The sequence below is a fragment of the Mus caroli genome, unplaced genomic scaffold, assembly GCF_978045245.1.
Source record: "Mus caroli unplaced genomic scaffold, Mus_caroli_1 scaffold_21, whole genome shotgun sequence".
NCBI classification, from domain to species: Eukaryota; Metazoa; Chordata; class Mammalia; order Rodentia; family Muridae; genus Mus; species Mus caroli.
In genome coordinates this window covers 62,721-74,895 of record NW_028227276.1, presented here as the reverse complement: position 1 = coordinate 74,895, position 12,175 = coordinate 62,721, and positions in this window count along the sequence as shown.

The window sequence follows — 12,175 nt, the reverse complement described above, 5'->3', positions numbered from 1 at the left end:
AGAGACAGAGAGAGACAGAGAGACAGAGAGAGACAAAGAGAGAGACAGAAATAGAGACAGAGAGAGACAGAGAGACAGAGAGAGACAAAGAGAGAGACAGAGAGAGACACAGAGAGAGACACAGAGAGAGACAGAGAGAAAGAAAGAGAGAGACACAGAGAGAGAAAGAGAGAGACAAAGAGAGAGACAGAGAGAGAGACAGAGAGAGACAGAGAGAGACAGAGAGAGTGACAGAGAGAGACAGAGAAAGACAGAGATAGAGAGCGAGACAAAGGGAGACACAGAGAGAGACAGAGCTAGACAGAGAGATACAGAGAGAGATACAGAGAGAGACATAGAGAGACTGAGAGACAGAATGAGACAGGGAGAGACAGAGAGAGAGACAGAGAAAGACAGAGAGAGAGACAGAGAGAGAGAGAGAGAGAGAAAGAGAGAGACAGAGAAACAGAGATTGACAGAGAGAGAGAGAGACAGAGAGAGACAGAGAGAGAGACAGAGAGAGACAGAGATAGACACAGAGAGAGGAAGAGAGGAACAGAGATAGAGACAGAGACAAAGAGAGAGACAAAGAAAGAGACAGAGAGATATAGAGAGACAGAAAGAGACACAGAGTGAGACAAAGAGAGAGACAGAGAGAGATAGAGAGTGAGAGAGACAGAAAGAAAGACAGAGAGAGAGACAGAGAGAGACAGAGATAGAGACAGAGACAGAGAGAGACACAGAAAGAGACAGGGAGAGACAGAGAGAGAGACAGAGAGGGACAGAGAGAGAAAGAGAGACAGAGAGAGACAGGGGGAGACAGAAAGAGAGACAGAGAGACAGAGATAGAGACAGAGAGACACAGAGAGAGACACAGAGAGAGACAGAAAGAGACAGAGAGAGACACAGAGAGAAAGAGAGAGAGACACAGAGAGACACAGAGAGAGACCTAGAGAGAGAGCCATAGAGAGACCCAGAGACAGACAGAGAGAAACAGAAAGAAATACAGAGAGAGACAGAGATAGGGATATAGAGAGACATAGAGAGAGACATAGAGAGAGTGAGAGAGACAGAAAGAGATACAAAGAGAGAGACAGAGAGAGACAGAGACAGAGTGAGATAGACTGAGTGAGACAGAAAGAGAGACAGAGATAGAGACAGAGAGAGACAGAGAGAGACACAGAGGGACAGAGAGAGAGACAGAAAGAGAGAGACAGAGAGAGAGAAAGAGAGAGAGAGAGAGAGACAGAGAGAGAAACAGAGAGAGACAGAAAGAGACAGAGATAGAGAGGGAGACACAGTGAGACACAGAGAGAGACAGAGCTACACAGAGAGATACAGAGAGAGACACAGAGAGAGACATAGAGAGACAGAGAGACAGAGAGACACACAGAGAGAGACAGAGAGAGACAGAGAGACCGAGAGAGACAGAGATAGGGATAGAGAGAGACATAGAGAGAGACAGAGAGTGACAGAGAGAGAGACAGAGAGAGAGACATAGAAATACAGAGAGAAACAAAGAAAGACAGAGAGAGACAGAGAGATACAGAGAGAGAGACAGAAAAGAGACAAAGAGAGAGAAACAGATCGAGACAGAGAAAGACAGAGAGCGACAGAGAGAGACAGAAAGAGACTTACAGATAGAAACAAAGAGAGACAGAAAGAGATATAGAAAGAGACAGAGAGAAACAGATTGAGACAAATAGAGAAATAGAGAGAGACAGAGATTGAGACAGAGAAAGACAGAAAGAGACAGAGAGAGACATAGAGAGACAAAGAGACAGACAGAGACAGGGAGAGACAGAGAGAGACACAGAGAGAGACAGAGAGAGACAGAGAGAGAGACAAAGAGAGACAGAGAGAGAGACATAGTGAGACATTGAAATAAAGAGAGAGACAATGAAAGACAGAGAGAGGACAGAGAGAGACAGAGAGAGAGACAGACAGAGACAGAAAAGAGACAAAGATAGAGAGACAGAGAGAGACACAGAGAGAGGAAGAGAGAGACAGAGAGTCAGAGACAAAGAGAGAGACAGAGAGAGACAGAGAGACAGAAAAAGAGACAGAGAAAGATATAGAGAGACAGAGAGAGACACAGAAAGAGACAGAGAGAGAGACAGAGACAAAGAGAGAGACAGAGAGAGACAGAGAGAGAGTGAGTTAGTCAGAAAGAGAGATAGAGAGAGACTGAGATAGGGATATAGAGAGACAGAGAGAGGAACAGAGAGAGACATAGAGAGAGTGAGAGAGAAAGAAAGTGAGAGAGTGAGACAGAGAGAGACAGTGATGGAGACAGAGAGAGACAGAGAGAGACATAGAGAGAGACAGAGAGAGACAGAGAGAGACAGAGAGAGACAGAGACAAAGAAAGACACAGAGAGAGACAGAGAGAGATAAAGAGATACAGAGAGAGAGACAGAGAGAGAGAGAGAGAGAGAGAGAGACAGGGAGAGACAAAGAGAGAGACAGAGAGAGACAGAGATGGAGACAAAGAGAGACAGAGAGAGACAAAGAGAGAGACAGAGAGAGACAGAGAGAGACAGAGAGAGAGACAGAGAGAGACACAGAGAGATACAGAGAGACACAGAGAGAGACAGAGAGAGACAGAGATAGGGATAGAGAGAGATATAGAGAGAGACAGAGAGAGACATAGAGAGAGTGAGAGAGACATAAATAGAGACAGAGAGAGACACAGAGAGAGAAAGAGAAAGACAAAGAGAGACAGAGAGAGAGACAGAGAGAGACAGAGAGAGAGACACAGAGAAACACAGAGAGACACAGAGAGAGGAAGAGAGAGACAGAGAGAGAGAGAGACAGAGACAAAGAGAGAGACAGAGAGAGACAGAGAGATTCAGAGAAAGAGACAGAGAGAGATATAGAGAGACAGAGAGAGACAGAGAGTGAGAGAGACAGAAAGAGAGACAGAGAGAGACAGAGATAGGGATAGAGAGAGACATACAGAGAGACAGAGAGAGACAGAGACATAGTGAGATAGACTGAGTGAGACAGAGAGAGAGACAGAAAGAGACAGAGATAGAGACAGAGAGACAGAGAGAGACACAGAGAGATACATAAAAAGAGTGAGAGATACAGAAAGTGAGAGAGTGAGACAGAGAGAGACAGTGATGGAGACAGAGGGAGTCAGAGAGAGACACGGAGAGAGACAGAGAGAGACAGAGAGAGAGACAGAGAGAGACAGAGACAAAGAAAGACACAGAGAGAGACAGAGAGAGACAGAGAGATACAGAGAGAGAGACAGAGAGAGACATAGAGAGACAGAGAGAGACAGAGAGAGACACAGAGAGAGACAGAGAGAGACAGAGAGAGAGTGAGAGAGACATAAAGAGAGACAGAGAGAGACACAGAGAGAGAAAGAGAGAGACAGAGAGAGAGACAGAGAGAGACAGAGAGAGACAGAGAGAGTGACAGAGAGAGACAGAGAAAGACAGAGATAGAGAGCGAGACAAAGGGAGACACAGAGAGAGACAGAGCAAGACAGAGAGATACAGAGAGAGATACAGAGAGAGACATAGAGAGACTGAGAGACAGAATGAGACAGGGAGAGACAGAGAGAGAGACAGAGAGAGAGAGAGAAAGAGAGTGACAGAGACACAGAGATTGACAGAGAGAGAGAGACAGAGAGAGACAGAGAGAGAGACAGAGAGAGACAGAGATAGACACAGAGAGAGGAAGAGAGGGACAGAGAGAGAGAGACAGAGACAAAGAGAGAGACAAAGAAAGCGACAGAGAGATATAGAGAGACAGAAAGAGACACAGAGTGAGACAAAGAGAGAGACAGAGAGAGATAGAGAGTGAGAGAGACAGAAAGAGAGACAGAGAGAGAGAGACAGAGAGAGACAGAGATAGAGACAGAGACAGAGAGAGACACAGAGAGAGACAGAGACAGAGAGAGAGACAGAGAGGGACAGAGAGAGAAAGAGAGACAGAGAGAGACAGGGAGAGACAGAAAGAGAGACAGAGAGACAGAGATAGAGACAGAGAGACACAGAGAGAGACATAGAGAGAGACAGAAAGAGACAGAGAGAGACACAGAGAGAAAGAGAGAGAGACACAGAGAGACACAGAGAGAGACCTAGAGGGAGAGCCATAGAGAGACACAGAGACAGACAGAGTGAAAAAGAAAGAAATACAGAGAGAGACAGAGATAGGGATATAGAGAGACATAGAGAGAGACATAGAGAGAGTGAGAGAGACAGAAAGAGATACAAAGAGAGAGACAGAGAGAGACAGAGACAGAGAGAGATAGACTGAGTGAGACAGAAAGAGAGACAGAGATAGAGACAGAGAGAGACAGAGAGAGACACAGAGAGGGACAGAGAGAGAGACAGAGAGAGAGAGAGAGACAGAGAGCGAGAAAGAGAGAGAGAGACAGGGAGAGACAGAGAGAGACACAGAGAGAGACAGAGAGAGAGACAAAGAGAAACAGAGAGAGAGACATAGTGAGACATTGAAATAAAGAGAGAGACAATGAAAGACAGAGAGAGGACAGAGAGAGACAGAGAGAGAAACAGACAGAGACAGAAAAGAGACAAAGATAGAGAGACAGAGAGAGACACAGAGAGAGGAAGAGAGAGACAGAGAGTCAGAGACAAAGAGAGAGACAGAGAGAGACAGAGAGAGACAGAAAAAGAGACAGAGAGAGATATAGAGAGACAGAGAGAGACACAGAGAGAGACAGAGAGAGAGACAGAGACAAAGAGAGAGACAGAGAGAGACAGAGAGAGAGTGAGTTAGTCAGAAAGAGAGACAGAGAGAGACTGAGATAGGGATATAGAGAGACAGAGAGAGAGACAGAGAGAGACATAGAGAGAGTGAGAGAGAAAGAAAGTGAGAGAGTGAGACAGAGAGAGACAGTGATGGAGACAGAGAGAGACAGAGAGAGACATAGAGAGAGACAGAGAGAGACAGAGAGAGACAGAGACAAAGAAAGACACAGAGAGAGACAGAGAGAGATAAAGAGATATATAGAGAGAGACAGAGAGAGACAGAGAGAGAGAGAGAGACAGGGAGAGACAAAGAGAGAGACAGAGAGAGACAGAGATAGAGACAAAGAGAGACAGAGAGAGACAAAGAGAGAGACAGAGAGAGACAGAGAGAGAGACAGAGAGAGACACAGAGAGAGACAGAGAGAGACACAGAGAGAGACAGAGAGACACAGAGAGAGACAGAGAGAGACAGAGATAGGGATAGAGAGAGATATAGAGAGAGACAGAGAGAGACATAGAGAGAGTGAGAGAGACAAAAAGAGAGACAGAGAGAGACACAGAGAGAGAAAGAGAAAGACAAAGAGAGAGACAGAGAGAGAGAGACAGAGAGAGACAGAGAGAGAGACACAGAGAAACACAGAGAGACACAGAGAGAGGAAGAGAGAGACAGAGAGAGAGAGACAGAGATAAAGAGAGAGACAGAGAGAGACAGAGAGATTCAGAGAAAGAGACAGAGAGAGATATAGAGAGACAGAGAGAGACAGAGAGTGAGAGAGACAGAAAGAGAGACAGAGAGAACAGAGATAGGGATAGAGAGAGACATACAGAGAGACAGAGAGAGACAGAGACATAGTGAGATAGACTGAGTGAGACAGAGAGAGAGACAGAAAGAGACAGAGATAGAGACAGAGAGACAGAGAGAGACACAGAGAGATACATAAAAAGAGTGAGAGATACAGAAAGTGAGAGAGTGAGACAGAGAGAGACAGTGATGGAGACAGAGGGAGACAGAGAGAGACACAGAGAGAGACAGAGAGAGACAGAGAGAGAGACAGAGAGAGACAGAGACAAAGAAAGACACAGAGAGAGACAGAGAGAGACAGAGAGATACAGAGAGAGAGACAGAGAGAGACATAGAGAGACAGAGAGAGACAGAGAGAGACACAGAGAGAGACAGAGAGAGAGTGAGAGAGACATAAAGAGAGACAGAGAGAGACACAGAGAGAGAAAGAGAGAGACAGAGAGAGAGACAGAGAGAGACAGAGAGAGACAGAGAGAGTGACAGAGAGAGACAGAGAAAGACAGAGATAGAGAGCGAGACAAAGGGAGACACAGAGAGAGACAGAGCAAGACAGAGAGATACAGAGAGAGATACAGAGAGAGACATAGAGAGACTGAGAGACAGAATGAGACAGGGAGAGACAGAGAGAGAGACAGAGAAAGACAGAGAGAGAGACAGAGAGAGAGAGAGAGAAAGAGAGTGACAGAGACACAGAGATTGACAGAGAGAGAGACAGAGAGAGACAGAGAGAGAGACAGAGAGAGACAGAGATAGACACAGAGAGAGGAAGAGAGGGACAGAGAGAGAGAGACAGAGACAAAGAGAGAGACAAAGAAAGAGACAGAGAGATATAGAGAGACAGAAAGAGACACAGAATGAGACAAAGAGAGAGACAGAGAGAGATAGAGAGTGAGAGAGACAGAAAGAGAGACAGAGAGATAGAGACAGAGAGAGACAGAGATAGAGACAGAGACAGAGAGAGACACAGAGAGAGACAGAGAGAGACAGAGAGAGAGACAGAGAGGGACAGAGAGAGAAAGAGAGACAGGGAGAGACAGGGAGAGACAGAAAGAGAGACAGAGAGACAGAGATAGAGACAGAGAGACACAGAGAGAGACACAGAGAGAGACAGAAAGAGACAGAGAGAGACACAGAGAGAAAGAGAGAGAGACACAGAGAGACACAGAGAGAGACAGAGAGAGATAAAGAGATACAGAGAGAGAGACAGAGAGAGACAGAGAGAGACAGGGAGAGACAAAGAGAGAGACAGAGAGAGACAGAGATAGAGACAAAGAGAGACAGAGAGAGACAAAGAGAGAGACAGAGAGAGAGAGACAGAGAGAAAGAGAGAGAGAGACAGAGAGAGACAGAGAGAGAAACAGAGAGAGACAGAAAGAGACAGATATAGAGAGGGAGACACAGTGAGACACAGAGAGAGACAGAGCTACACAGAGAGATACAGAGAGAGACACACAGAGAGACATAGAGAGACAGAGAGACAGAGAGACACACAGAGAGAGACAGAGAGAGACAGAGAGACCGAGAGAGACAGAGATAGGGATAGAGAGAGACATAGAGAAAGACAGAGAGTGACAGAGAGAGAGACAGAGAGAGACAGAGAGAGAGAGACATAGAAATACAGAGAGAAACAAAGAAAGACAGAGAGAGACAGAGAGATACAGAGAGAGAGACAGAAATAGACAAAGAGAGAGAGACAGATCGAGACAGAGAAAGACAGAGAGCGACAGAGAGAGACAGAAAGAGACTTACAGAGAGAATCAAAGAGAGACAGAGAGAGATATAGAAAGAGACATAGAGAAACAGATTGAGACAAATAGAGAAACAGAGAGAGACAGAGATTGAGACAGAGAAAGATAGAAAGAGACAGAGAGAGACATAGAGAGACAAAGAGACAGACAGAGACAGGGAGAGACAGAGAGAGACACAGAGAGAGACAGAGAGAGACAGAGAGAGAGAGACAATGAGAGTCAGAGAGTGAGACATAGTGAGACATTGAAATAAAGAGAGAGACAATGAAAGACAGAGAGAGGACAGAGAGAGACAGAGAGAGAGAGACAAAGACAGAAAAGAGACAAAGATAGAGAGACAGAGAGAGACACAGAGAGAGGAAGAGAGAGACAGAGAGTCAGAGACAAAGAGAGAGACAGAGAGAGACCGAGAGAGACAGAAAAAGAGACAGAGAGAGATATAGAGAGACAGAGAGAGACACAGAGAGAGACAGAGAGAGACAGAGACAAAGAGAGAGACAGAGAGAGACAGAGAGAGAGTGAGATAGTCAGAAAGAGAGACAGAGAGAGACTGAGATAGGGATATAGAGAGACAGAGAGAGAGACAGAGAGAGACATAGAGAGAGTGAGAGAGAAAGAAAGTGAGAGAGTGAGACAGAGAGAGACAGTAATGGAGACAGAGAGAGACAGAGAGAGACATAGAGAGAGACAGAGAGATAGACAGAGAGAGACAGAGACAAAGAAAGACACAGAGAGAGACAGAGAGAGATAAAGAGATACAGACAGAGAGACAGAGAGAGACAGAGAGAGATAGAGAGAGACAGGGAGAGACAAAGAGAGAGACAGAGAGAGACAGAGATAGAGACAAAGAGAGACAAAGAGAGACAAAGAGAGAGACAGAGAGAGACAGAGAGAGAGACAGAGAGAGACAGAGAGAGAGACAGACAGAGACACAGAGAGAGACAGAGAGAGACACAGAGAGAGACAGAGAGAGACACAGAGAGAGACAGAGAGAGACAGAGATAGGGATAGAGAGAGATATAGAGAGAGACAGAGAAAGACATAGAGAGAGTGAGAGAGACAAAAAGAGAGACAGAGAGAGACACAGAGAGAGAAAGAGAAAGACAAAGAGAGAGACAGAGAGAGAGGCAGAGAGAGACAGAGAGGGAGACACAGAGAAACACAGAGAGACACAGAGAGTGGAAGAGAGAGACAGAGAGAGAGACAGAGACAAAGAGAGAGACAGAGAGATTCAGAGAAAGAGACAGAGAGAGATATAGAGAGACAGAGAGAGACAGAGAGTGAGAGAGACAGAAAGAGAGACAGAGAGAGACAGAGATAGGGATAGAGAGAGACATAGAGAGAGACAGAGACATAGTGAGATAGACTGAGTGAGACAGAGAGAGAGACAGAAAGAGACAGAGATAGAGACAGAGAGACAGAGAGAGACACAGAGAGATACATAGAAAGAGTGAGAGAGACAGAAAGTGAGAGAGTGAGACAGAGAGAGACAGTGATGGAGACAGAGGGAGACAGAGAGAGACACAGAGAGAGACAGAGAGAGACAGAGAGAGAGACAGAGAGAGACAGAGACAAAGAAAGACACAGAGAGAGACAGAGAGAGACAGAGAGATACAGAGAGAGAGACAGAGAGAGACAGAGAGAGACAGAGAGAGACACAGAGAGAGACAGAGAGAGAGACAGAGAGAGACACAGAGAGAGACAGAGAGAGATACAGAGAGAAACAGAGAGAGACAGAGAGAGTGACTGAGAGAGACAGAGAAAGACAGAGATAGAGAGCGAGACAAAGGGAGACAGAGAGAGAGACAGAGCTAGACAGAGAGATACAAAGAGAGATACAAAGAGAGACATAGAGAGACTGAGAGACAGAATGAGACAGGTAGAGACAGAGAGAGAGAAAGAGAAAGACAGAGAGAGAGAAAGAGAGAGACAGAGACACAGAGATTGACAGAGAGAGACAGAGAGAGAGACAGAGAGAGAGACAGAGAGAAGAAGAGAGAGACAGAGAGAGAGAGACAGAGACAAAGAGAGAGACAAAGAAAGAGACAGAGAGATAGAGAGAGACAGAAAAGACAGTGAGACAGACAGAAAGAGAGACAGAGAGAGAGACAGAGAGAGACAGAGACAGAGTGAGATAGACTGAGTGAGACAGAGAGAGAGACAGCGAGAGACAGAGATAGAGACAGAGACAGAGAGAGACACAGAGAGAGACAGAGAGAGACACAGAGAGAGACAGAGAGGGACAGAGAGAGAAAGAGAGACAGAGAGAGACAGGGAGCAACAGAGAGAGAGACAGAGAGACAGAGATAGAGACAGAGAGACACAGAGAGAGACACAGAGAGAGACAGAAAGAGACAGAGAGAGACACAGAAAGAAAGAGAGAGAGACACAGAGAGACACAGACAGAGACCTAGAGAGAGAGCCATAGAGAGACACAGAGAGAGACAGAGAGAAAGAGAGAGAAATACAGAGAGAGACAGAGAAAGGGATATAGAGAGACATAGAGAGAAACATAGAGAGAGTGAGAGAGACAGAAAGAGAGACAGAGATAGAGACAGAGAGAGAGAGAGCCACAGAGAGGGACAGAGAGAGAGACAGAGAGAGAGACAGAGACAGAGGGAGAGAAAGAGAGAGACAGAGAGAGACAGAGAGAGAAAGAGAGAGAGAGAAAGAGACAGAGATAGAGAGGGAGACACAGTGAGACACAGAGAGAGACAGAGCTACACAGAGAGATACAGAGAGAGAGACAGAGAGATACATAGAGAGACAGAGAGACACACAGAGAGAGACAGAGAGAGACTGAGAGACCGAGAGAGACAGAGATAGGGATAGAGAGAGACATAGAGAGAGACAGAGAGTGACAGAGAGAGAGACAGAGAGAGACATAGAAATACAGAGAGAAACAAAGAAAGACAGAGAGAGACAGAGAGAGACAGAGAGAGACAGACAGAGACAGAAAAGAGACAAAGAGAGAGAGACAGATCGAGGCAGAGAAAGACAGAGAGCGACAGAGAGAGACAGAAAGAGACCTACAGAGAGAAACAAAGAGAGACAGAGAGAGATATAGAGAGAGACAGAGAGAAACAGATTGAGACAAATAGACAAACAGAGAGAGACAGAGATTGAGACAGAGAGAGACAGAAAGAGACAGAGAGAGACATACAGAGACAAAGAGACAGAGAGAGACAGGGAGAGACAGAGAGAGACACAGAGAGAGACAGAGAGAGACAGAGAGAGACAGAGAGAGACAGAGAGAGAGAGAGACAAAGAGAGACAGAGAGAGAGACATAGTGAGACATTGAAATAAAGAGAGTGACAATGAAAGACAGAGAGAGGGACAGAGAGAGACAGAGAAAGACACAGAGAGAGACAGAGAGAGACAGAGAGAGACATAGAGAGAGTGAGAGAGACAGAGAGAGAGTCAGAGACAAAGAGAGAGACAGAGAGAGACAGAGAAAGAGACAGAGAGAGATATAGAGAGACAGAGAGAGACACAGAGAGAGACAGAGAGAGAGACAGAGACAAAGAGAGAGACAGAGAGAGACAGAGAGAGAATGAGAGAGTCAGAAAGAGAGACAGAGAGAGACTGAGATAGGGATATAGAGAGACAGAGAGAGAGACAGAGAGAGACATAGAGTGAGTGAGAGAGACAGAAAGTGAGAGAGTGAGACAGAGAGAGACAGTGATGGAGACAGAGAGAGACAGAGAGAGACATAGAGAGAGACAGAGAGAGACATAGAGATAGACAGAGAGAGACAGAGACAAAGAAAGACACAGAGAGAGACAGAGAGAGATAAAGAGATACAGAGAGAGAGACAGAAAGAGACAGAGAGAGACAGAGGGAGTGACAGAGAGAGACAGAGAGAGACAGAGAGAGAGAGAGACAAAGAGAGACAGAGAGAGAGACAAAGTGAGACATTGAAATAAAGAGAGAGACAATGAAAGACAGAGAGAGGGACAGAGAGAGACAGAGAGAGAGACAGACAGAGACAGAAAAGAGACAAAGAGAGAGAGACACAGAGAGACACAGAGAAAGGAAGAGATAGACAGAGAGATACAGAGAGAGAGACAGAGAGAGACATAGAGAGACAGAGAAACAGAGAGAGACAGGGAGAGACAGAGTGAGAGACAGAGAGAGACATAGAGAGAGACAGAGAGAGACACAGAGAGAGAAAGAGAAAGACAAAGAGAGAGACAGAGAGAGAGACAGAGAGAGACAGAGAGAGACAGAGAGAGACAGAGAGAGTGACAGAGAGAGACAGAGAAAGACAGAGATAGAGAGCGAGACAAAGGGAGACACAGAGAGAGACAGAGCTAGACAGAGAGATACAGAGAGAGAGACAGAGAGAGACAGAGAGAGACAGAGAGAGACAGAGAGAGACAGAGAAAGACAGAGATAGAGAGCGAGACAAAGGGAGACACAGCGAGAGACAGAGCTAGACAGAGAGATACAGAGAGAGAGACAGAGAGAGACAGAGAGAGACAGAGAAAGACAGAGATAGAGAGCGAGACAAAGGGAGACACAGCGAGAGACAGAGCTAGACAGAGAGTGACACAGAGAGAGACAGAGAGAGACAGAGAGAGACAGAGAAAGACAGAGATAGGGATAGAGAGAGACATAGCGAGAGACTGAGAGCGACGGAGAGAGACAGACAGAGAGAGACAGAGAGAGACACAGAGAGAGACAGAGAGAGACACAGAGAGAGACAGAGAGAGACACAGAGAGAGACAGAGATAGGGATAGAGAGAGACATAGAGAGAGACAGAGAGAGACAGAGAGAGAGTGAGAGAGACATAAAGAGAGACAGAGAGAGACACAGAGAAAGAGAAAGACAAAAAGAGAGACAGAGAGAGAGACAGAGAGAGACAGAGAGAGAGAGAGTGACAGAGAGAGACAGAGATAGAGAGCGAGACAAAGGG